The following is a 25337-nucleotide window of genomic DNA, read 5'->3' as shown; positions in this document are numbered from 1 at the left end:
CCATCCATTTCCATTTCCATTTCCCCTCATGCTCCAACATCTTATCCAATCTCAGTGTTCTCACCAAGAAAAATGGATCAAAATCCTTCTATCCATCCACTATAAGCTTTGACTTTTAGTCCTTAACTCCCTCTCAGCCAGTTTTCCTCTTTCTGGGCTAACCGGTCTTGGACTCTTCACCAAACCAGTCTCCCTGGCTCTCAGTCACAAATTTTCTTCATCTCTTTTACAATCCATCTAATTTTCACTCCAGCATTTTTCTTGCCCAGATATTCATAGCTTGTCCCCTCCCTCCAGCCCAAGATTCATTACGCTTCTTGTTCAAAATCAACTCCTTTCCCTCCTCCAGATTCAGATTGCTTGAATCCAATGGCTTCCTATTCCCAGGCTGCTTGGGTACCAACAGTGAGACTACTGGGAGTAGAGAAAAGAGGTGTGCAGAGAGGAATTTAGATTATTTTAGAAGGAACGTATCAGAGAGGTAGCCATGTTAGTCTGTAGCTTCAAGAACAAGAAGTCTTGTGGCACCTTATAGACTAACTGATGTTTTGGAGCATAAGCTTTCATGGGCAAAGACCCCCTTCATCAGATGCATGAGTGGTAGTGGGAGCGGGGTTTCAGGAGGGTATTTAAAGAGTGGGGTCCCCGAAAAAGGGAGGGCCAGAGTTGACAAGGCCTGTCTGGCAAGGTTGAAATGGCGCATTATCAATAGTAGGTATCGAAAGAGTTAAAAACAAGTCAGATCAGACAGGGGGATATGAGCTATCGTCAGAGTCTAATGGGGAGATCCTAACACCCAGGACAGAGAAACTGCCTTTGTAAGTTGCGAGCCACTCCCATTCTCTCTTGGTTAATGGAGTCAAATTTGCAAATAAATTACAAGGAAACATTATCATACAGGGGAGGCATATGAATAGATCTTGCCCTTCCCCCCTCCCACCCTTACTTTCTTCTCAAAGCTTTATACCTTTGTGTACCAGGGATAGATAATTATTTGTTTTGAAGAAGCTACTTGAATCAGTTTACTTAGCCACTGTTACAGAATCCCAGAGAGAGAGAGCTTTCTGGTGTCACATGTTAACACAACTAGTAATTGGAGGGCTGGAGACCCAGAATCCTGACCCAGAGTGGTTAGAGCCATGTGGGCCAACATCCATTGAGGTGCAGGAATCCAGGCCTGTCAACTGAGGTGTGCACTCAAAAGGAGACAAAAAGGATGCAACTCACAGCTTGCCCTTGAAAATGTTACCGGTACATAATGAAAATTGAGGGAAAAGAGGCATAATGGCTCCATTGAAAGCAGAGGATGCAAAGAACAGAAGGCAAAGGAAGAAAAACTTCAATAATCAAACAGTTTGATGCTGCTAATGTTTGCAATCCAAGAAAGAAGGGGAGAAGTTAAAAAAAAAGATGTAATTAGTCCTTAGACTTTCAGAGAGAAAGATTTTTGAATATTTACTTATATAGAAAGTAACCTATAGCCTTGCACTCATTTTGAGCGACATAGGGATGAGCATATGGAGAGTGTTTAAGATCTGAGACTGAAATTGTCTCTCATTTATGATAGACTGTTCTAAGCAATATTGATTGAGCTGGAACTGGCATGGCTCTGAATGCTCTGCAACAAATTACTTAAAATTCTGCTTTATCCAAGCTCTCTAGCTTCAGTGGCACTAGACAGCATCGTGTACTGAAACTTTTGTGGCAACTTGTACCAAATTAAAAATAGTGCTTTCTAATTAATAGTACAATAAGTAGAGTATTCCACCTACATTTTGATAAGTACAGTATAAACCTCAATACTAGAATGTATTTTTGTTTTGTTTCTTAAAGTGACTCAATCATCTTTGTGGCGCAAAATTTTATATAGACATATGCAATATGGCCAAGAAGTTATAGGGCAGGCAGGAAAGTACTGTGACTTAAATCTAGGGAATCAATAGAATAATAGAACTGGAAGGAACCTTGAGAGGTCATCAAGTCCAGTCCCCTGCACTCATGACAGGTACAAGCATCCCCTAGATCATCCCTGATAGTTGTTTATCTAACCTGCTCTCAAATATCTCCAACAGTGGAGATTCCATAGAAGATTCCACTCCCTAGGCAATTTGTTTCAGTGCTTAACCAGCTGGACACTTTGGATTTTTTTCTCATTTCCAGCCTAAAATTCCCATGTTGCAATTCATGCTTATTGCTTCTTTCCAACCCTCAGAGGTTAGGGATAATAACTTTTCTCCCTCTTCCTTGTAAAACCCTTTAAGGTACTTGAAACCTGTTATCATTACCCCAGCCAGTGCTCTCTTTTCCAAACTAAATAAACCTAATTCTTTCAATTGTCCCTCATAGATCACATTTACTAGACATTTAATCATTTTGTTGCTCTTCCTTGGACCTTCTCCACTTTCTTCACATCTTTCCTGAAGTGTGGCGCCAGAACTGGCACAGTACTCCAGCTGATGTCTAATCAGTGCAGAGTAGAGCAGAATTACTTCTTGTATTTTGCTTATGACACTCCTGATAATAAATCCCATAATGTCGTTAGCTTTTTTGCAACAGTATCACACTGTTGACTCATATTTAGCCTTAGTACACTCTGACCCCCAGATGCCTTTTTGCAGTAGTCCTTCAAAAACAGTCCCTTCCCATTTTCTCAGAGAGGTAGCTGTGTTAGTCTGTATCTTCACAAAACATAAAAAGCAGTTTTGTAGCACCTTAAAGACTAACAATATTATTTGTTAGGTGATGAGCTTTTGTGGGACAGACCCACTTCTTCAGATCAAAACTGATTGTTCCTCTGTAAGGCTATGGCTACATTGTAACCATAACTCAAAATAACGTATGCAATTTGCATTGTGTGAATTGCGTAGTTTATTTCAAGTGAACTTATTTTGAATGTGGTGACATCCACACAGCACTGAAGTTCAAAATAAATGGCTGTTTCAAAGTTTCCACTACCCATTATATGATGTGGGGTTCTGGAACCAGAATACAGTGCGTGAAATATCTGCAGAGCTGCTATTTTGGGATACATTCTTATACCGAAATAGCAGCTGTAATGTAGTCATCGCTTAAGTGATGTACTTTGCATTTGTCCTTATTGAACTTCTTTCTATGTATCTCAGGTCATTTCTCCACTATGTCCAGATCATTTTGAATTATGACCCTATGCTCCCAAGCACTTGCAACTCCTCCCAGCTTGGCACTTTCTATACCATCATCCGGTTATTTTTTTTATTTAAAAAACAAAAAAAGTTGATGGCGCACAAACCCCAAACTGCCCCCCGACCCTGAGGCCCAAGTCCCCACTGGCAGCTAAACCCCACTGGTGGGGCCCCTAACCATGCACTGGAAGGGCCCCAACTGCCCCCAGTGGCCTAACCACCCAAGGGGAAGACCAAACCACACCCCAGTGGCTTAACTACCATGCATGGGAACCAAGCAGTCCTCCTGTGTTGGGCCCAACTGCCCCCCAGGGGGGCAAACAGACCCCAAATGGCTTACCCACCCCCCAGAAGGGACCAAGCTTCCCCCCCTGTGGGGCTTAAGACACCCCCTGCGTGAGGCCCAAGATTCCCATCCCAGGGGTCTCCAAACCATCCCCCTGGGAGACCACAACATCTTCTGTGGGGCCCAAGCTGCCCCCTGGCAGCTTAACCAACCCCAATGGGGCCCAAACTCCCCCCCCGGTGGTTTAGTCCCCCTGTGTGGGGCCTGAGCTGCAACTCCCATGCTGGGCCCAAGCTGCCCCACTTGGTGGATTAACAGACCCATGCAGTGCCCAAGCTGCCCCCCAGCGTCTCCAAACCACTCCTGAGAGGGCTCCTAACCATCTCCCAGGTGGGCCCAAGCTTCCCTTTCCACCGGGCCCAGGCTGTGAAGCTGTTCCCTGTGTGAGGCCAAAGTTGCTGCCCAAAGGGGTCTCCAACCCACCCCCCGGAGGGCCCCAACCATCTCCTAGGGTGCCCAAGCTGCCCCCAGCAGCTTAAGCACACCTTTTGGGCCCAAACCACCCCCAATCGCTTAGACCCCTCCATCTGGAGCCCAATCAGCCCCCCCCGCCATCCAGGGCCCGAGATTCCCCTCCACACTGGGCCTGAGCTGTCCCCCACCAGTGGCTTAACAGCCCCATGCAGGTCCCAAGCTTCCCCCAAGAGGTCTCCAAACCATCCACCAGTGGGCCCCCAAACTGCCCCCGGTGGCTTAGTGCCCCCCGTTTGGGACCCAAACGCTCCTCCCCCATGCAGGGCTCAATCTACCTTCCTGTGTAGGACCCAAACTGTTCCCCAGTGACTTAACAGTCCCAAGCAAGGCCCAAGCTGACCTCTGGTGACATAACTACCCCCGGGGGCCCAACCCTCATGAGCCACTCCCCTATAATTATCCCCTCTTGCAGCTGCCAAGAAATGCCTCCCCTCAGCTCCTGTCCCCCCCGCCAACTTCATCCCTACTTCTAGTGCTGTGCCCTGCCTCCACCACATGGGTTCTGACATCTCAGGATGGGCAGGGAGTGGAGGAGAAGTCAGCTGAGGCACCTGTGTCTGGAGCTGCAGTGGGTTCTTAAAGGGCCTGATATGGCTTGGCTGAAGTTGCCCAGCCGGCTTTTGAAAAAAGGTGCCAGTACACTGTTCCAGAGCTTTCCAGCAGAAAAAAGCCCTGCCATTATCCAAAGTGTGTATGAAGATATTGAACAGAACTATTCCCAAAATGATCTCTGCAGAATCCCACTTGTTATGCCCTTCCAGCATGACTGCGAACCATTGATAACTACACTCAGAGAATGATTATCTAACCAGTTATGCAGCCACCTTGTTGTAGTCCCATCAAGGTTGTATTTCCCTAATTTATTGATAAGAAGGTCATGGAGGACTGTATCAAATGCTTTACTGACATCTAGCTACATCATGTCTGCCACTTCCCCTTCACCCACAAGGTTTGTTATTCTATCAAAGAAAGCTATCAGGTTGGCTTCACGTGATTTGTGTTTGACAAATGCATGATGTCTGCAGATGGCTTCCTTAGTTATTTGTTCAATTTGTCACAGTAAAGCTCACCAGTCTGTAGTTTCCTGGATTTTCCTTTTTTTCCCTTTTTTTATTGATAAGAACTATGGTTACCCTCTTCCAGTCTTCTGGAATCTCTGCTGTGTTTCATCACTTTTCAGATATGATAGCTAATGGCTCAGATACCTCCTCAATCAGCTCTTTGAACATTCTAAGATGAATTTCATCAGTCCCTAGTGATTTGAACATGACAAACTTTTATTAGTAATTTTTCACTTTCTCTTTTCTTATTTTAACTCATTTTCTCTAGCATTCACTATAGTAGGCATCCAATATCCTCAAACATTCTTAGTGAAACCCTAAAGAAAGGAGATATTAAGCGTCTCTGCCAAATCCACCTTTTCTATTATTTTTGTTGCTCTTCATAGAGCAATGGACCAACTCCGTGCACTGCCTTCCTCTTATTTTTAACATATGTGTAGTATGTTGTCTTTTCACCCTTTATATCTGTAACTATACTGAGCTCATTTTCTGCTTTTGCCTTTTTTTGCCCTTAAATACTTGTTTTAGTTGTTGATATTCATAGTTCATAATTTACCTTAATTTCTACACCTGTTTGATTTTTAGATTATTCAAGATTTTCTCCTTGAGCCAGGAAAGTCTCTTGCTATATTTTCAATCTTTTCTATGACGTGGGAAAGTGTGGTTTTGAGACCTTAGTAAGGTCCCTCTAAAAAAATAAACAAAAACAAAAACCTTCCGACTGTCTTCAGTTGTTTTGCCTCTAAGACTTTCTTCCCTCCCTGAGTTTGTTTGTCTGTCTTGAAATCCACTGTCTGTATTTTGCTGTTCTTTCTACTGTTCCTTAGACTTATGAACTTTATCATTTTATGACCACGTTCACTCAAGCTGCCTTCCATTTTCAGATTCTCAACCACTTTCTCCCTATTTATTAAAATAATGTCTATGACAACCTTCCCCCAATGGTTTTCTCCATATATAAAAATAAAATCTTTTGAAATAAAAATAAAATCTCCAATATATTCCATGATTTTGTTGGATAAACTCTTCCCCACTGTGTTATTTTCCCAACAAATATCCATATAGTTGAAGTCTCCCATTGCCACCAAGTCCTGTGCCTTGGACGGTCTTCCTAGGTGTTTTTAAAAAGCTGCATCCACTTCTTCTTCCGGCTTATATGATCTCTAACAGAATCCTACCATTGCATCTCCTTTGTATTTTACCCCTTTTAACCTTACCCAGAGACTCTCAAGTTATTTTGTAGTGTAGACACTGCCAACAAGTCTATCTCTTATGTCGGTCTCAGCTTCAGTCCAATTGTATCGTAGGTAGTTCATCGTGTCCGACGATGTCTTGAGATCACACAGGCTCATTGGTTGTGGGCTCGCATGTGGCTGAGGAGTCCAAGCTTTGGACAGCATAAGCGTTCACAGTGGGGGTAAGGAAATTGTCCTGGCTCTGTTGGTGCGGCTGCTGCTGTTGCTTTCTTCCTTTAACGAGCATCAATGAGGTGTATGCGTCGCTGCTCTTCAAAGTTGTCATACACATGTCGTACAAGAGCAAACCAGCCTGTTCGGTCTTTTGCATGCTGCTCTAGCTGCTCTGGTTTTAAATGAACATGAACAATGTTGACCTTCATGCAGTCTTTATATCTCTTGCGAGGCCTACCTTGATTCCTTTTGCCCTGAGAGAGTTCACTGTAGAGGAGTTGCTTAGGGATTCTTGACTCCTCCATTTGTATGATGTGCCCTGTCCAGTGAAGCTGGGCTTTCAGAATCATGGCTTTGATGCTTGTGATTTCTGCTGTGTCCAGGACTTCCAGGTTGGTAACTCTGTCCTGCCATCGAATGTGCAGCATTGACCTCACGCTGAGGTCCAATTGTGTATATTTTAATATATAAGGCAATACTTCTTTCCTTTTCTCCCTGCCTATCCTACGTGACCAGAATATACCCTTCTATATCAATATTCACATCATTTGTATTATCTCACCCAGTTTCTGTGGTAACAATGTAATAGTTGTTTATTTACTAACATTTAAAGTTTTTTCTGCCTATTCCCTATAGTTCTTGCATGTGTATACAGACTACTATGATACTGATTAGATTTTGTTCCCCCTCACCCAGTTTTGTCTTGTTTTCATTTAACCCTTTAACTCTGCTATTTCAGGCCATGCTCCCACCTATTCCCCTCCCCTTGCAATTTTAACCAATCTTCCATATCTCCATGTTTTTCACTTACCTGTGGGCTTAGGTCACCTGACCCTATTGAACCTAGTTTACAGCTCTCCTGACTAGGTTAGCCAGTCTGTATCCAAATATTCTCTTCCCCTTCCTCAATAGGTGGACTCCATCTCTGCTTGGAAATTGTTCCTCTTGGAAGAGCATCCCATTAATAAGGGAACAAAAGCCCTCCTGGCAACGCCGTCTTCCCAGTAAGCTATTTGCCTCCAAAATGCATCTGTTTCTGCCTGGACTTTTACCTTAGACCAGAAGGATATAAGAGAACACCACTGTGCCCCAGTCTCCCTCAACCATACACCTAGAGCCCTGTTGTCACTTTTGGTATTCCCAAGGTCACACGCTCCAATGTCATTAGTTTCCAGGCAGATGAATAGCATGGGAGAGTAGTCAAAAAGCATTTTTAATTGTTCTTTTATCCAGGACACAGATAATTAACGAGTTGACTCTTTTCTTTCCCACCCAGTTGCAAAGGAGAGGTGATCTGAAAGTCTGTGTGGTTTGGACACCTCTTTTAGAGATGCAGAAACACTCAAGAGCAGCTGGATGCCTATAACCATAAAACACAACCACTTTTCAAAAGCCCAGATCAGCAATGACATTTCTAAAATAAATCCAGATTTTGTAACCTTCCAGAGCTAATATCACACAAAGCCAATGAAGAGAAGTGTCCTTGTGAGAACATCTTGTAAACTGTACGAGTTGTGCAATCTACCATAAATGGTATAAGGAGGAGGCTTGGGGCAGCATTATTCGAAGTATCTATACCTATTTTTAAATGCGTACTAAGATTTTAAGAACCTAAGTCATATGGATTTAACATGAAACTTAGGCTCCTGAATTCTGAGGTCATTTTGACAATGGATTTATGCTACTAAGTCATTTAGATAGTCATTGAAAATATTATAACTGGGTTTTTCAAATGAAGTATTTTTACGCAACCTAGAAGATGAAGCTTCACAGACAGACAAGAATTTATTATGGTCCAGGATATAAATAAATAAATAAATAAATAAAATTATTATTTTCTATGTTCTCAGCATAAGACAGGGTTAGGATGGGAGCAGAAATAGGAGAGAAAAGCAAACTGTTTCTTCATGTTGGAAAAACAGACATTTCCCTTAAGCATTATTAATCTATACTGGTTACAATGAATAAGCATAGACAGGAAAAGGGGAAGATACAAAGCTATCTCTCAAAGGATTGTCAATCACGGTTCAATTGACTGTGACATTTATGGAACGATGACCAGCCAAGAGCAAACAAACCAGTACTCCGAGCCATTTGATAGGCTGGGAAATTGTGCAAAACCACTTTAAGTAAGATTTGTTTAAACAAATTGAAAGCTAATAACGAGTCTAAAAATATATTGATATGATGTTGCTAAGGGGACAATTTGGACATTTACAAACCAAGAAGCAATTGTCAGATTCACCGGATTTCAACACAAACCTGGCACAGTCTCTGCTTATTCCTGCCAGGGTTGAATGTGTTTCATTTCACATTTTTTTTCATATGTGTACCAGGCTTGAAGCCAACACCTACGCCCACATATGGACAATGCCTGGCATGATGAGATTTTAAGAGATGCATTCTTCTAGAATTGATATCTGGACCCGGGTCTGCTCACTTGGCACATTCTCTGTATGACTATTTGATAGGTTATACTGCTGGCTGTTGTGACAGCTGTTCAGTGGTCTTCAGGCTTGGTAAAACGGTCATGTGCTTCATTATCTTTCTCAATGTCTGATTCTTTGATTCACACAAGAGCATGCATAATTTAAATTTTCTTTCATTGTGTTGGTTTATAAGACAAAGTATGAATTTGCTAAATGATTCATACCAAGATACAAGGCCCTCCTATGAGGAAGGGAAGAATTTGCTCTTCATCTCTCTTCTTATTCATTAGGGCAATAAAAACTTGTTTACACACTCATATTTTCTTTAAAAAATAGATGCAAATTTGGAGTAAATAATGAGCAACAGCCGCTGCATCTGCTTTAAGGGAAAATATTCATTACTTAAAAAGCAGCTGTAAAATCCAACCCTTTTAAACAGGACCCCCTGTGATCATCAGTTCATTATTTAAATCAATTCCTTATAAACAAATATGATTTGGTTTTAATGTTGCATTATCTGGTAGCATAACACATTCATTAAACTTGGAAAAACAGAAATGAAATGGTGCTTACATTTCATCTGAGATTTTTAACATATAATCACTTTCTGTGGTCACTAAAAATTTACGAAAGATACTTCATTTATTTGTAGACTTGAGAAAATGAAAAAAAATTCTATACAAAAACAATTTTAATAGCCATTTCACATTTCCCAGGTGAAATGTACTTTTTGATCCCTTCTTTCCTTCCTTTAGGCTGTGTCTATGCTACAGAATAAAGTCGATTTTAATACACTTAGCTTGATTTTACATTGTGCCTGTTTTCACTGCAAATACTATTGGGCCAAATATAATGACTGCTAAGGTCGATATTGTTGCACTGATCATTGGATGTGAAATAATGCCAAGTTTGAATTTAAAAGGTTAGATTAATGCCAGTGTGCAAACAGTGTTACTTTAAATCAATTTTATCATCCTCCAGACGTGTCCCACATGTATCCCACAATGCCTCATAGGTGTATGTTCTGTCCTCTTTCACCTCCTCTGCTCTCCAGGGCTGTGTCCACACAAGCCTCAAACTTCAAAATGGCCACGCAAATGGCCATTTCAAAGTTTACTAATGAAGCACTGAAATGCATATTCAGCGCTTCATTAGCATGCGGGTGGCCGCGGCACTTCGAAATTGACGCGCCTCGCCGCCGCGTGGCTCGTCCCCAAGGGGCTTCCTTTGGAAAGGACCCTGCCTACTTCGAAGTCCCCTTATTCCCATGAGCTGATGGGAATAAGGGGACTTTGAAGTAGGCAGGGTCCTTTCGAAAAGGAGCCCCGTCGGGACGAGCCATGTGGCGGCGAGGCATGTCAATTTTGAAGTGCTGCGGCCGCCCGCATACTAATGAAGCACTGAATATGCATTTCAGTGCTTCATTAGTAAACTTCGAAATGGCCATTTGCATGGCCATTTCGAAGTTTGGGGCTCGTGTAGACGTAGCCCAGGTGTGCAGGAAATAAGAAGCCCAACATTTTAAATGAATTTCTTTGTGATCAGGGTGACAATTGCATCTACCCACTTTGAGAGCCCCCAGCATGGAGCCATAAGGAGAGCTGGGGTTTCAGTTCAGCCGGTGGGCTAGCCTCCACCACACCACACCACACCACATGCAGGCTTGGTTGATGGGACAAGATAGCAGCACATCAGACAGTGGGGTGACATGTCCTGCCCTGCTCAGGGTGAAGGCTTCTTCTCCACACAGGATGTAGCAGGAGAGGCTGAGAAACTTCTTTTCTGAACTTTGCATTTGTGTGACCCATACCCCCAGGCACCATGCACTTGGAGATCTTGCCCCTACTATGCCTTATGGCTAGCTCACCCCCATTCCCCCAGGTTCCATGCAGCTGGCAGGCCAGCCCCCACCCCACCACACCATGTGGTGGCTGGGCTATGGGGATTGTGCTTGTAGGAGAGGCTAAGAAACTTCTTTTCTGCACTTAACATTTTTACAGGGCAGCCCCCTCCTCCACAGGTGCCATGCAGCTGGTGATCTAGCCCCCACCCCACCCCACCACTTGGCTAGCCCCTGCCCACCACACCATGTACTGGCAGTGGAGTGTGGACCATGCTTTCAAACAGCAGAATATCCTGGCTTGTGTGAGATAAAGGCTTCCACGCTGCACATTTTCTGGGAGCTCACCAAGTGCCAGGGGGCTGGCTTCCCCCATGGCAGACATCTTTGGGGGCTGGCTAGCCCCTGTGAGGCAACACACATTAGGGGGATGGCTCCCCGGGAGGAAATATTTTCTGGAGCTTTAGCCAGGGCATTGGCTCCCCCATAGCAAAGATTTTTGGGGGCTGGCCGGCCCCTGTAAGGAAACATGTGCTGGGGTGATGGCTCATAAGAGACCAGGTGACCGCACCATGTGAATAGTAGCCTCAGCTGGCACCTGCCAGCTGAGCTTAGTTGGGTGGCCAGCCCTGGATGCACCCATTTCCTGAGCTGGCTCCCATCTAATAAGAAATCAGTTTATTGAACCATGTCAATAGGAGCCTCAGCTGGCCCCTGACAGCTGAGCTTTGTTGGGTGCCAGCCCTGGCCACACCTGTTTTCTGGACTGCCCCTTCCTGTGCAGACAAGTGATGGTTCAATGTCATCAGGTTATGTGGAGCTGGCCTCACGGAGGGCAGCATAAATGTTCTGGACTGGCCCACCACCTAGGCACACCACTACAGTACTCTCCCCCTCCCAAAGTGTGTGGCTCAGGGAAGCCACAATCTCAGCAGTAGCCTGTTTGGTTCATTTATACTGGGGGAAAACTGCAATACATATTGACATAATTCCCTCCCTACTTTTCTTCATGTGACCTGGTTTTAAACAATGGTTATTGCCAAGCGGTGGGATTGACAGTTCCCTGATGTGCTGCCCTGTGACAGGTGCTCTTTCACCAGGGGAAAACTGAAGTACCTGTTGACATTTCACAGTCAGGTGGAGCACATATGCCCATTCCAAACTGCGTGGCTCGGGGTGGAGGAGGATTTCCTATGACAGAATGGAGCTTGTATGCTCTCTCTCCCATCCCTCTAGCACACATGAAATATTAGAAAAGGCAAGGGAATCCCTTAATTCTGTCTTTGTCTCCTCAACTTTTCTATCTCCTAATGCTTCCTTAACTTTTCCTCCTTTTTTTGAGCTCCTTCCAGCACTCTCTGTACATCCAAGCCCTCTGTCATTCTTTCCTTCTCTTCCATTTAGTCTTGGAGGTTCATAATAAGTCAGGAGCTAATAAAGTCTCCTCTTCTCATGTTGGAGACATCGATGCAATGGAATCTCTAGAGCGTTCTCCAGTTTTGTGTGGTGACTACTCACAGATTTCTCTCTCTCTCTCTCTCTCTCTCTCTCACTCGACTTCAAACCTGGCTCTTTCCAGGTTTGTAGTGCAGATGCACTACCACTACATTGCAAGTTTCTCATTGTATCTTCTTCCCTTGAGAATAATATGAAGTCTTTCCCTAGTCACAGGGAGCCTCTATGGTGTTTTTTCACCAGGGAGAACACATGCTAACCACTAGAAACCAACACACACTGTCTTTCCTTCTCTTCTTCTTCCGAGTAATGCTAACCACTAGACACTAATACTATGTGAGATTCCATACTTTTCCTTCTTTCTTTCTGAAAAATCATAGAATTCTAGTGCTGTTAGGGACCTCAGGAGGTCATCTAGTCCACCCACCTGTCTGAAGCAAGATCAACACTATCTAAATCATCCCAGCCATGAATATGTCAAGCTGGGACTTAAAAACCACTAGGGATGGAAATTCCACCACCTCTCTAGGTAACACATTCCAGTGCTTCACCACTCTCCTGGTGAAATAGTTTTTCCTAATATCCAACCTACATCCCTCCCTCTGTAACTTCAGACCATTGCTCCTTGTTCTGCTATCTGTCATCATGGAGGAGAGTCTCTCTTCATCCTCTTTAGAGCCCCCTTTCAGAAAGCTGAAGGCTGCCATGAAGTTGCCCCTCAGTCTTTTCTACTGCAAACTACATAAGCTCAAGTCTCTCAGCCTCTCCTCTTAGCTCATGTGCTCCAGACCCTTAACCATTTTCATTGCTCTCCATTGACTCTTCTCCAATGTGCCCACATCTTTTCTTTAGTGGTGTGGTGGGGGCGGGGGAGAACCTCCAGATGCAGCCTCATCAGCACCTATTAGAGGGTAATAATAACTTTTCTAGATCTTCTGGAAATGCTGCTCTTAATGCATCCCAATAAGCCATTAGCCTTCTTGGCTACAAGGGCACACCATTGACTCATATCCAGCTTTTCATCCACTGTACTCCCCAGGTCCTTTTCTGCTGCACTGCTACTTACCTTGATGGTCTCCAGCCTGCGGATTGTTGGGATTCTTCTGTCCTAAGTAAAGGACTCTGACTTTCTCCTTGCTGAGCCTCATCAGATTTCTTTTGGTCCAATCCTCCAATTTGTCTAGATCACTCTGGAATCTAACCCTACCCTCCAATGTATCTACCTGTCCCCCTAGTTTAGTGTCAACTGCAAATTGGCTGAGGGTGCAATCCATCCCCTCATGCAGGTAATTAATAAAAAAATTGAACAATATTGCCCCTAGAACTGATCTTTGGGGCACTGCGCTTGAAATCAACCTCCAACCAGGCATTGAGCTGCTGTGTGTAAAACATCGGTACAGACATTATCGCCATTGTGAGTCAGGGACAGCATGATTTTGGCGAGAAGGGGCTCTGTGAGAAAAATCCCCTCAGACACATGAAGCTTCAAATTGTCACAGCTTGCCAGTTAGCAACATTCCAAAGGTCACTTTTTGACCGGTAGCTCCCCCGGCAGTTTGAAAAAGGTTCCATGAGCTCATCCATAATGATGAGGAAAGGTGTCTAAATTTACATAGAACACTCTGATTGGGTGAGCCTGAAGAAGTACCAGAACCTTCCACCAGGGGCTGGACCGAGTTGAGAACTATACCAAAATGGTAATAGACTCATGAATAATGCATGAGCATGCTCTATAAAAGCAGGGCATGCAGCCCATTCGGCAGCCCTTCATGGGAATGCTTGGTTCTGTAGAACATCCTCCAGTCCCCAGGCTAGCCCTTTGGGGTGAAGAGAGAAGAACCAAAGACTGCCATCTGCTCTGAGGCACAAGATTTCCCACCACCTGCGCTCCAGAGGCGGCATCGGTGGCAATGCTAACAGCAAGCGGTGTCCCTGTGGGGAAGCGGCTCAGCTGTTGAACTGGCCTGCACCAGTGCAGGTACTGTGCAGCCAGCTTAGTGGAACCCAGGGCCCGCCACCACACCAACCAGTGGCTGCTTCACCGGACTCAACACACCCACCGGACCAGACATATCCTCACTGACAGGCCTGCACCTCTGTACAGAGCTGCAGCTAAACCACCACAGTCCATTCAGTGGCCAAGGGACCCCTAGTAGGGGAGCAGGGCTGATCCCCCTACTGTGCACCTGCCTGGCAGGGCAGGTGTAGCACCCGGAGGCCTAACCTTGGGCTGGGCCTTCCTGGCCTCCGACTGGATTTTAATCTAAAAAAGACACTTATAATTATTTATAATCTTAATTGTTATTGTTATAACTTGTTATCTTAGACAAAGTTGTTAGTATTAGTTAATTAGTTACATTTTAAGTAGGTTTAGTTATTATAGAAGGATGGTTTATTAATTCATCTTATTAGTAGTGTTAGTTATTAATTTTCAGTGGGGGGGCGGGAATTGTTAGCACCGTGTTAAGTAACCTAGAGTAATATATTACAAAGGTGAGCGCGTGGCCTCTCTTTTCCCTGTCTTTCTCTTGCCAGGCTAGATAGAGGGGCAAATCCCCTTCGGCCTTTTTATATACCTTTTTGGATTGGAGTAGCAACCTGGTCCCAGTAGGGTCAGGGGGAGTAGCGCTCTCTCATCCTCCCATTAATATAATTTACATAAATACAAATTTATATTTATATTTTATAATTTCTTTAAACTTACCTTTATACCTACCTGAGGTCACAATTCACCCATGTATTGTCATGAATATCAGCTTCTGTGTAAGTATACATTGTTGTTAATACGAGAACTTAACACAATATTCCTTTCCCTCTCCTAGAGGTTAATAAAATCATTATCTCTGTCTTTCAGAAGTTCTGTTGTCCATCTCGTTGCTGCTCCTAGCCCTTGCCTGCCCAAGGGGGTTCAGTGAGGGTCCATGCCAACTGAGTGTGCACCCCAACATAGCCCGCAGAGGTGGGTTCTGGGACCTAAAAGGTGGTGCGGGGTCATTCAATCACGCCCTCTCACCACCTGGTGGAGGCCCAGCTCAGCTGACAACTTGCAGCAGTGTTGGAGAGTCTCCCCAACATGAGCCATTCACCACTACCTGTTGGGCCCATCCATCAAGTCAGCTTTCCATCTATTCGGTCATTTATTTTCAAATGGAGGGGAATAAGAGCAAAGATGTATGGGTGGATGATATTACATACCCACAACCACTTGTGGAACATTTTTTTACCATAGGGCACCAGTGAAAAACCTCATAATGCTGCAGGGCTGCAAGAACTGTGGGCTGACTCCCCACAATTCACTACTGCAACAGTAAAACTTTGGCAATTTAGTGTGGATGTACTAAGTCAAATTTATGAGGAGGTGTGGACACAATGTCGAGTCTATAAAACCCAGTGTTACAAAGTTGACTTTGATAAATTCAACTTTATTTGATAGCGTAGATGTAGACGTAGTCTCTTTATGGGCAACTCTTCCAAGAGACAAACCCAGGGCCCAGATTCTTTGTGAGTGGAATCCTGTGATTCATTGTTTTTTATATAGTATCTTGGTTATAACAGCTGTGTTTACCAGTATTTTTTCACCAGGTACCAGCTGAGTTTGCCATGGATTTCCCTTCATTGTGAACATAATGTAACTCAGAAAAGCCTCTTCAATGTATATTATTCATTTATGTATAGAATCAATGAAATCAGAGCTAAAAACATGAAAACAACAAATGGGCTCCATGCATATTGTCCTATCTAAAATTTAGCTTTTCCCTTGAGACTTTAAGGCTGTGTCTACAACTGCATTCCTCTTTTGAAAAGAGGTATGCAAATGAGGTAAATTAAAAATGCAAATGAGATATGCATTTGCATATCTGACACATCATTTGCATGTTCTTATTTTGAAATAGCTTCTTTTGAAAGAAGAAAACCAGAAAGAAGAGAACCATTTTTTTGTGGGAAGAAGGATTCTTTCAATGATGAGGTTTACTTTACTGTCAACACTGGTTTTCTTCTTTTGAAAGAAGCTATTTTGAAATAAGAATATGCAAATCAGGTGTCGGATATGCAAATCCATGCCTTATTTGCATTTTGATTCACCTCATTTGCATACCTCTTTTGAAAAAGGAATGCGAGTGTAGAAACAGCCTAAGAGACCCAGAATATCCTAGGTAACCATGCTTTTCGAGGAACTGGGTTACAATGTCTCTCTAGGCCCTCCCTTGTCCTCTCAGAAGCTGGACTGTGCCTGTTTTATTCTTGTTTGGGTATCTCCCCTACTAGAGGAAGAGCAGAGTTTTAAAAGCAGTTTGTAACATTTATCCCTTCATGGTTTTTCTGTAGATTTTCTCATTCCCCAAGAGTATGTTACATTCAGCTTTTCATACCTCATAGTCATTCTATCATTAACAAGCAATGCCATTGCCAATGGTCCATATTACATAACCAGAGCAAGGATTATTTAATTGTTGATGGTCCTCCTATTCAGGGACAGACAACTATTTAACAGTCTTCCTTCTTTTAACATTTTAACACAAGAAGGATGATGCAGTATAATACTGCAGAAACAGTGAAACATATTTGTGACCTGGGTCTTGGGGGGTCATGCTGAGATTGGTTAAGTAGGGTAAAGTGAAAAGAATGGGGCAGGCAATCCCCCAAACTGGTAGCTCTGCTAATAGTTATGTTCACTAAGACAGCTTTTACAACACCATACTGGTTACTCAGAACCCAGAAATACAGATACCTTAAAGCAACCAAGCCTTGGCCTTCCACCCAGATAGCCAAATCAAATAGGGTGAGGATTATGGAGAATTTTGTTCATCATATAAAAAGTTGTATCAGTCCCAAAGGATTAGATACATTGTATTCCAGGTCAATGAATACTTTAGATCTTCCCAAACAAATGCTTACAGTCAGTTCTCATTATTTGAATTAAACCTTATTTTTAGAAAATGAAGACTGAGTACTGGTTAAATAAGCATATCTATAGGCATGAATAGTATTCTTAGGTCAATTTCATAGCAGAGATGATGAGTTTAAACATTGAAAGAATCATTTCACATCTAATGTTCAATTTTAGATTGGTCCAGAGTGCAACTGGAGAACCCAGTCTTGTGACTCAGACTTTCTCTAATGTAGTTTAATCAGGCCTAAGATGAGAATAATCAGGACCCAAGAGTCTTTATACACTTCTCTGGCAGCTCTTAGTTAGAATATAGTCTGTGGATGAACAGTAACATTTATAATTGAGCTCCTATTTCCTCTGTACACACAGGTAACTACAGCACTCATTAGCATCCATTAAGTTTATTAAAAACTTGAAAAGAATTCTAGACAATGCAATTATTATACCCCAAATTTAATCAAAATCTTTATATTTCCTTTTCATATTTGAATTAACAGCATAACCATCTGTTTACATAGCTAACATTTAGCAAAATAAAACTAAACACATAATTAGTGTTATTTCTAATTCTCTAATAATACAGGTTTGTATTTCAAAACTTTAATCCATGAATTTGGGTCATATAGCCTGCTAGTTGCTTTCTTCTTTCTGGCCATATGTCACAACTCAGTTTGGATCTAGTCACATGGCTAGTCCATAAAATAAAATTGAATTTTTGACAAGAGTCTCAAATTTATCACAGTTCGCAAAATGAATCACTCCAATGTCAGGAAATAAAAAAAGGTTAAGGTTGCATATGACCCATCATATGTATGCATATTAATAACAGATCTCAACTCATTCACAGTCACATAATATGATTTCCCTTGGAAGTTTTCAGGGCGAAGATAACCCTCTACAGCAAGCCAGCACAAGGTCTCACAAACCATTTAAGTTCCACTTACCCATATTTTGAGGAATAAACTGAGATTTATAAAATACACAGAATTTGTGTCAGTCTCTGGACAGGGTTGAATTTCAAATGCACTGGGCAAGGAATAAGGCAGCAAAGTTATTTATTTTGGCCTACTTATTCTATTATTATTTTACATTACATTAACTTTAAACTATCTACCTTTCACACTTAATCAGGTATGAGTCCTCTGAACACTTGATCCTTAACTACTTACTGCAAAGTCATTACTATCTAATTACTGCTCAATAGCCTTTGTGAATTAAGTTGGAGGTCTCAGACAGATGTCCACAGCATTAAAATGAGCACCATAGTTGGCACTATATGACACAGTTATAGGAAAATGTAGAAAAGCAGGCATAGAATCGTAGACACAAATATTTTCTTACTTTTTAGAAAGGTCCTACAGCTCAGGAGAGAGTTGCACTGCTGAAGTCGTGTGGTTAAGCTTGTACTATTATATCTTTTCTGTACATAAAGACCACAGTTACATTACAACAATTTGTCAACAGCAGCACTGCTGGAAGAGATTTCCTGACAAAGCTTGTATCAACAGAGTGTGGCCACACACAAAAGCCAACTGGAAGAGCACTCCGCTCTGTCGACAGAGCAGCCGGACTGCCCAGCTGCTCTCTTGACAAAACAGGCACCCAAAAGCAGAGCAGACAGGGCTGCCCATTGCTCTGGTTGTCCTATATGTTGAGAGAAGCACCCCCACCACCCACCGGAGTGTCCACACAGGTTTTTTTGCCAACATAATCTGTTGACAGCAACGTTATGCCTCATGGCTAAGAGGCAGAAAGTTGCCAGTGAAAGTGCTCAGTATTGTTGACAAGCTGTCGACAAAACTCATTTTGTGTGTGGATATTCCACTAGTTTTATAGTAACTGTGGCTAAAGAAAGAAAAACAGTCTTCAGGACTCTTAGCCACCTGCCATGAGGTATTCAGTCACACACACACATGAATTAAAGAATAATTCCATCAGGTGAAGAAGGAGGGGTGAGAGTGCTATATCTGAAAAGCAGTCTTATAGCATGTGGGATGAAGAATGAATCCTGGAACATGTAGACTTAAAAAAATTGACAATGCTTCCCAAAAAATATAAAAAAGAAAGGGTTTGAAAGGTCACTAATGGCAGTGCATGGCACTTGCAAGTCCTGTGATCAATAATAAAAACTAAAACTGCAGTTCCCATTGTCAATGTGCCTCTCCTGCATGTTCAGGAGCATGGGAACTGTATCTAGGTGAAAGCTTCTTAGCAAATACCTCTTTGTTTCCTGGCATAAGTGATCCAGATTCATTGCCAAATTTGGTCTGCTGGTGAGATAATTATCTTCCCTTGCTTGAGCTGAGTACTGAGGGGGGTATGACATGAGCACTGATCAGATGAGTTACTCAGATTGTTTCTGTTGGTTCCAGTTTTAGGATATTCTGAAAGGAACTTAATTGCTTATAAGACCATTCAAATAAATTAAAATAGTTGCAGCTTGAATGTCACAATATATTGTCTGTTTGCAAAATCTGATGTGGGAGAGAAAGATTTGAGTCCACAGATGGGTTATATCTACACTAGCCCCTTCCTTTCGGAAAGAGCATAGTAATGAGTGAGTTGGGAAGATGTTAATGAGGCACTATCATGAATATGCAGCACATCATTAGCATAGTGGCAGCTCTACGTTATTCAAAAGTGCCACTTTCAAATTGTGTGCTGCCCGTATAGATGGGAGCTTTTCAAAAAGACCCCCAGGCTTCAAAAGCCCATTCTTCCTATTTGGTTTTAGGAAGAAGGGGCTTCCAAAGTGTGTGGGGTCCTTCTGTAAGGCCGCCATCTACACAGGCTGCACACGATTCGAAAGCAGCACTTTTGAATCACACATGTTTGCCATTATGCTAATGAGGTGCTGTATTATATTTCAGTTTATAATTTAAGGTTGTGTATAATTAAGTTTTATTAATAAAGTTTGCCAGTGCCAAAATCTGTGCCAGATTGGGCAAGCCTTGTTGATGTCAATGAAAGGTTCAGCCGTTTCTACGCATGCCACTTTCTCCAAAAGTAGCACACTAATAAATGGCCCAAAATATACTAATGAGGCATGGATATAAATTCTAGGAACCTCATTAGCATAGGGTCACATGATTTGGAGTCCAGAAGAAGCTCTTCCAGACTCCAGACCAGCGTGTAGAGGCACGGCCACTGAGGGAATCTTCCAGAAGGAAATCCTCCTTCTGGAGGCCCCTTCTTCCTGAAAATTTTTGGGAAGAATTTATTCAGAGAAAGTGTCATGTGTAGAAATGGCCTTCTTGTCATGTATTCCGCAAAAGTCAATGGGACCAATGGTGTAAATAAATGCTCATTGATATGAATTAAGATCATACATGGAGCCTGTATGGAAAGAAAATTAAGTTTTAGGAAATCTGGGTTGAGCTGATGTCAATTTCATCTCTATTAGGGTTTATTTTGTCTTTTATTTTTAATGTATTTTACTTTTTGGTGGACTTTAATTGTTATAAATAATTTGCATGCCCATTAGTTGAAGGCTCCAAATCTGTATAATTTGGAACAAGTATTGCATTTGACAACAGAAGTAGAAGGAGAAAGCCCAAAGAATACAAAACTTTCTGCAGTACCCACTTTTTACAAGCTTCTAAGGTAATTCTTTTCATGCCTTTAGGTTATGAATTGTCTCTTCTGTTACAAGAATTCTAAACATCCATATTCTAGAGAAAGGCTAGTCTTTAGGGAATCTTGCAGTTAAGAGCTACACTAAAATAAAGCATTGAAAATGGCTCATAGATCTATGAAGTGTGATATGGAGAAATCCAGAATAAATAGAATAAAGAAAATTGACATAAGGAGCTGAGAATAGACTATATTCAAAAAAGGATATTTTTCCCTTAAAGTAATTCATGGTAGTAAAAATGTGTATAATAATCTGATATGGGACTAACCAAACGATGGGAGGTTAGAACATAATGGGTCAAAGCTCCCATGAACAGTTGGTACTCATCTAATAGTTCAGCATCACGTAGACATTCACATTACTGTATCATCAGAGGTAATGTTGTAACATTATATATTGATGCACTGTCGGCATGTAATGATATTTTCATGTGAGATTAAACTAGCAGCAGAAGAATAAACAGAATTAAAATAAATCTTAGATCACGCCTGTTGAGTGCATTTGTTGTCAGTCCTTGATTCACATTCTGTCATCTTAAAGCAAAATATTTTAAGAGATCATTTTTTTCCATTAAAACTCATTTCCACGTTTAGCCAAAATGGTGTGGCAGTGTGCAAGATGAACTAATGTAGTCAGGCTAGTTACAATGTGTGGCATATTGTTTGGCTTCATGATTTTGCTTGCTTTGGAGTTAGGGAAGTGGTTGTAGTGCAGCGTCAGAGACATTGCAGATTTAATACAGAGGCTGTGCGGGGACAGAGGGATGCAAATGAGACATTTTAGAAAGGGGGATGCTAATAAGATATTTTGGGATATGCTAGTGAGGCCCTGCAATGAATATGCAGCAATGAATATGCAGCACCTCATTAGCATACTCGCAACCACGGCACTTTGAAAGTGCTGCTTTCTTTCACATGTGGCTCTTGTGCAAAGGGTCCTTTTCAAAAGGACCCTGTGTAGATGAGCCATGCATGATCGAAAGCAGCACTTTTGAACTCCTGATGCTGCCATTACGCCAATGAGTCCCCTGCATATTCTCATATGCTAATGAGACACTTCAGGATATTCATTGCAGGGCCTCATTAGCATATCCTGAAGTTTCTCATTTGCATCCCCCTTTCAAAGGTGGGCAGCCAGTGTAGACATAGCCATAGATGCAAAAAGTGAGCATCTGCCTGTGAAGAAATTATTACAGGGGTACTTAGTGCTTATGTTTACTGATTGCAGTCTGTGCAGCGTCCTAACACTTAAACCCAGCATGAGTACCTTTCAGTTAAGAAGATATGAATGGGAGAGAAGCAGTCTTATGGTTGTTTGAGCAACGTATATATTAAGATCAAATGTTAACTGTGCTGGTCTACTTCTTTCCCAATACACATTTTTACATATGACTTTCAACATTAAACCACCAATAACATTTACAAGTAATAGGACTTAGAGGTCTTTCAAAAATATAGAACAAATACTATATTGTATATCAGATACTAAGGCTCTGAGGGCTCTGAGTGGCCAGAACATAGGGCCTAAAGACAGGTTCTGGAACTAAGGATCCTGGGAATGCTGCATCTCCACCTGGCTTGATGTGGTTTCCTCATATACAGGCTTATAGTTTGATACAGTGGTTCTCAGCAAGCCCAGTATAATTTTTTTCTGCACCCTAAGATATTGATTTCCAAGATAAAAGAAAAGAACATTATGCTAACTGTATGGTTAAGCATATTTTTCACTGTACATTTTACCCTGTTATCAAAGCACCAATTTCCAATTCACACTATTCTTGTGTAATAGTAACAGAGAGATAGCTGTGTTAGTCTACATACTATCAAAACAAAAAAGCAGTCCAGTAACACTTTAAAAACTAACTAAATAATTTATTAGGTGGTGAGCTTTTGTAGGACAGACCCACTTCTTCAGACCAAGAAGTGGTCTGAAGAATTGGGTCTACTTCTGTGCAGCCACAGAAGACGCTGCTTGAATCAGTCCAACTGGGGCGCAAACCCATGATCCCTCGGGATCGAAGGATGCTTACTAATGTGCTACTGGACTGCTTTTTTGTTTTGATATTCTTGTGTGAGTTCAAGACAGCAGTGTTTACTGAACTGGGAAATATAATATCATAGACTAGCTTACTTCCCTGAGGCAGGATGGGGGGTTGCTAGGAAGGAGAGGAGAGAATCAGATGAACATCTTGAGGTATGAGAGATGTGATAAAATAGAACTGAAGGCATTTCATATACAATAATTCATGCATCCCCCTTTTGGGGAGGCTCACCACCTGCTCTGCCTTTTCCACCAGACACCCCTGTCAAACTCTTTGTGCCAGAAGTTCTGTCCTCACTCCAGCCTTTCACACACACACCACTCTCACCAGCCATTCCACCAGTGTGGCCTCAAAGCCCAGCAGGTTCCCAGAGCAGCCCCATTTCCTGGTTGGCCTGGCAATGTCCAGAATAGCCCCAAACATTGGATGGACGACTACTGATTGGAGCAGCTCTGATCCTGGGCTGGACCACCAGTGACTAGAGGAGCCTGGAGTCCTTGATAGCCAAAAAGAGTGACAGTCTGAGCCCAGGCCACTCAAAAGATCTCTAAGTCCTGCTGTAGCCATCCTGTAGCTTCCATTAGCCATCAGCCATGTCTATTTGCCAATATCAAACACCTCTGCTCCAAAAAGACTGAATACAAAGTACTACCAAGAGGATATTAACCGAAACATCAGAGAATAATGTTGTTTCTAGTAGAAAATAAGTGTATATGATAAATGTGGCAATTACTGTGAACAGACAGGGCAACAAATGAAATGCTAAGGGAATGGGGTAGATAGACATTTGTGATACATGTTATGAGGATGCTGATAGACAGATTGCTAGACAAGTAAGTCAGTGAAGACACTGACAAATGTACTTTGAAGTAGAAATATTCAAAGAAGGTCAGAAAAGAAGAAGAATGATCTGCTTTAATGCAAATCTATAGCAATTTTATGTTCAGAATTTTAAAGAAATATGACTCTGTAGTTGACTACAGAGGGGAAAGAGAATGCACTATACAAATACAGGTCTTGTAATGTAAAGACAACTACTCTATCTGGATAACTCCCATCTGTATTAAACTGTGTTGTAATCAGTTAAGAGGTATCAACATTTTGGTCACCCAGATAAAGGGAATAAAATATGTTTTCTTACCCTCCCAACATCTACCAGAAAATACCAAAGAAACAGGAGACCAAATTGGAAAATGGACCATGCTCATAAATATGGAACATGCACATATACTGTGTAGGATTATATAGAGGATAATGCCTTGATTTCACTTACCTTCTCTGTCAATCTACTTCAGCTATGAAAATAGTGTAACTGAAGCCAATATACCTACCATGACATCTTGTGTGTGATAAGGTGAGTTAATGGCTACTCTTCTGTTGATGCCAGCTGCTGTTCACATTTTGGTGGAGTATTGGCTTTGATGGGAGCAAGCTCAGAGACTGATTTATACCATCTACAGCAGATATGACAAATTAATGGTTAGTGGATCAATCACTGCCGTGTCAATCCACCAGTGCATAGTGGAGATAAAACTTTAGAGTAGCCACACACATTTAAATGAATTATAATTCAGTGAAGTGTAAACCTGTATATGAATTGGGTGTTTAAGTTAGAGGGGATTCAGATAAAAAGGACATGACAACAGTACACAAAATAAACACAATAGAAGAATGAATTGGTTCTATTTACTTCCTTCCAGAATGCATCTACATGGGGAGGTAATCTTGTTTCCTCTCAACTTTATTATTAAATTAGCAAAAATATTTTTTGAATAAAAATGTACCTCTGGAACTCAGTGTGTAAGGGATAATGCCTTACGCTTCAGGGGACCAGCCTAATGCTAACTGTTTGGTTCAGGATAAAACTTCCTTTATAAGCAGGCAAGTTATTCCATCATTTTTCTTCTTTGGAGATTCTTGGACTACTCTTGCAATCATATGACAGTTAACACGTTCAGAGACAAGATTCTGTGAATATCAGACCACATAGACCTGTGGTCGGATATGCTTAGAACAGTGAAGTCCAATAATAATTCAAGGATCATCACACGTGTGCTTATGATCCTTCCATATTCACCACTCTCCCACAAAGGAATGCCCTTCCTCAGAGACAGAAACTGGAGCGGCTGCCACTGGAGCTTGGGCCACTAAGGTTCCTGGAGTTGCACTGCACCAACCTGCGGCTGTGCTGGGGCAGCAGAAGCTGCACAGTCCTGTGGCGATGCCAGGGCAGAAGCCACACGAGCCATGGCAAGAGAAACCGCTCAGGCTGGGCCAGGAGAAACCGTGCTGCCTCAAGCCGTGTCTACGCATGCACGCTACTTCAAAGTAGCGGCACTAACTTCGAAATAGCTCCCATCACAGCTACACGTGTTGGGCGCTATTTCGATGTTAACATCGACGTTAGGCGGTGAGACGTCGAAGCCGCTAACCCCATGAGGGGATGAGAATAGCGCCCTACTTCGAAGTTGAATGTCGAAGTAGGGCATGTGTAGACGATCTGCATCCCGCAACATCGAAATAGCGGGGTCCGCCATGGTGGCCATCAGCTGAGGGGTTGAGAGATGCGCTCTCTCCAGCCCCTGCGGGGCTCTAT

Source organism: Carettochelys insculpta, chromosome 1 (genome assembly GCF_033958435.1).
Source record: "Carettochelys insculpta isolate YL-2023 chromosome 1, ASM3395843v1, whole genome shotgun sequence".
NCBI classification, from domain to species: domain Eukaryota; kingdom Metazoa; phylum Chordata; order Testudines; family Carettochelyidae; genus Carettochelys; species Carettochelys insculpta.
Note: the sequence above shows the minus strand (reverse complement) of the source record.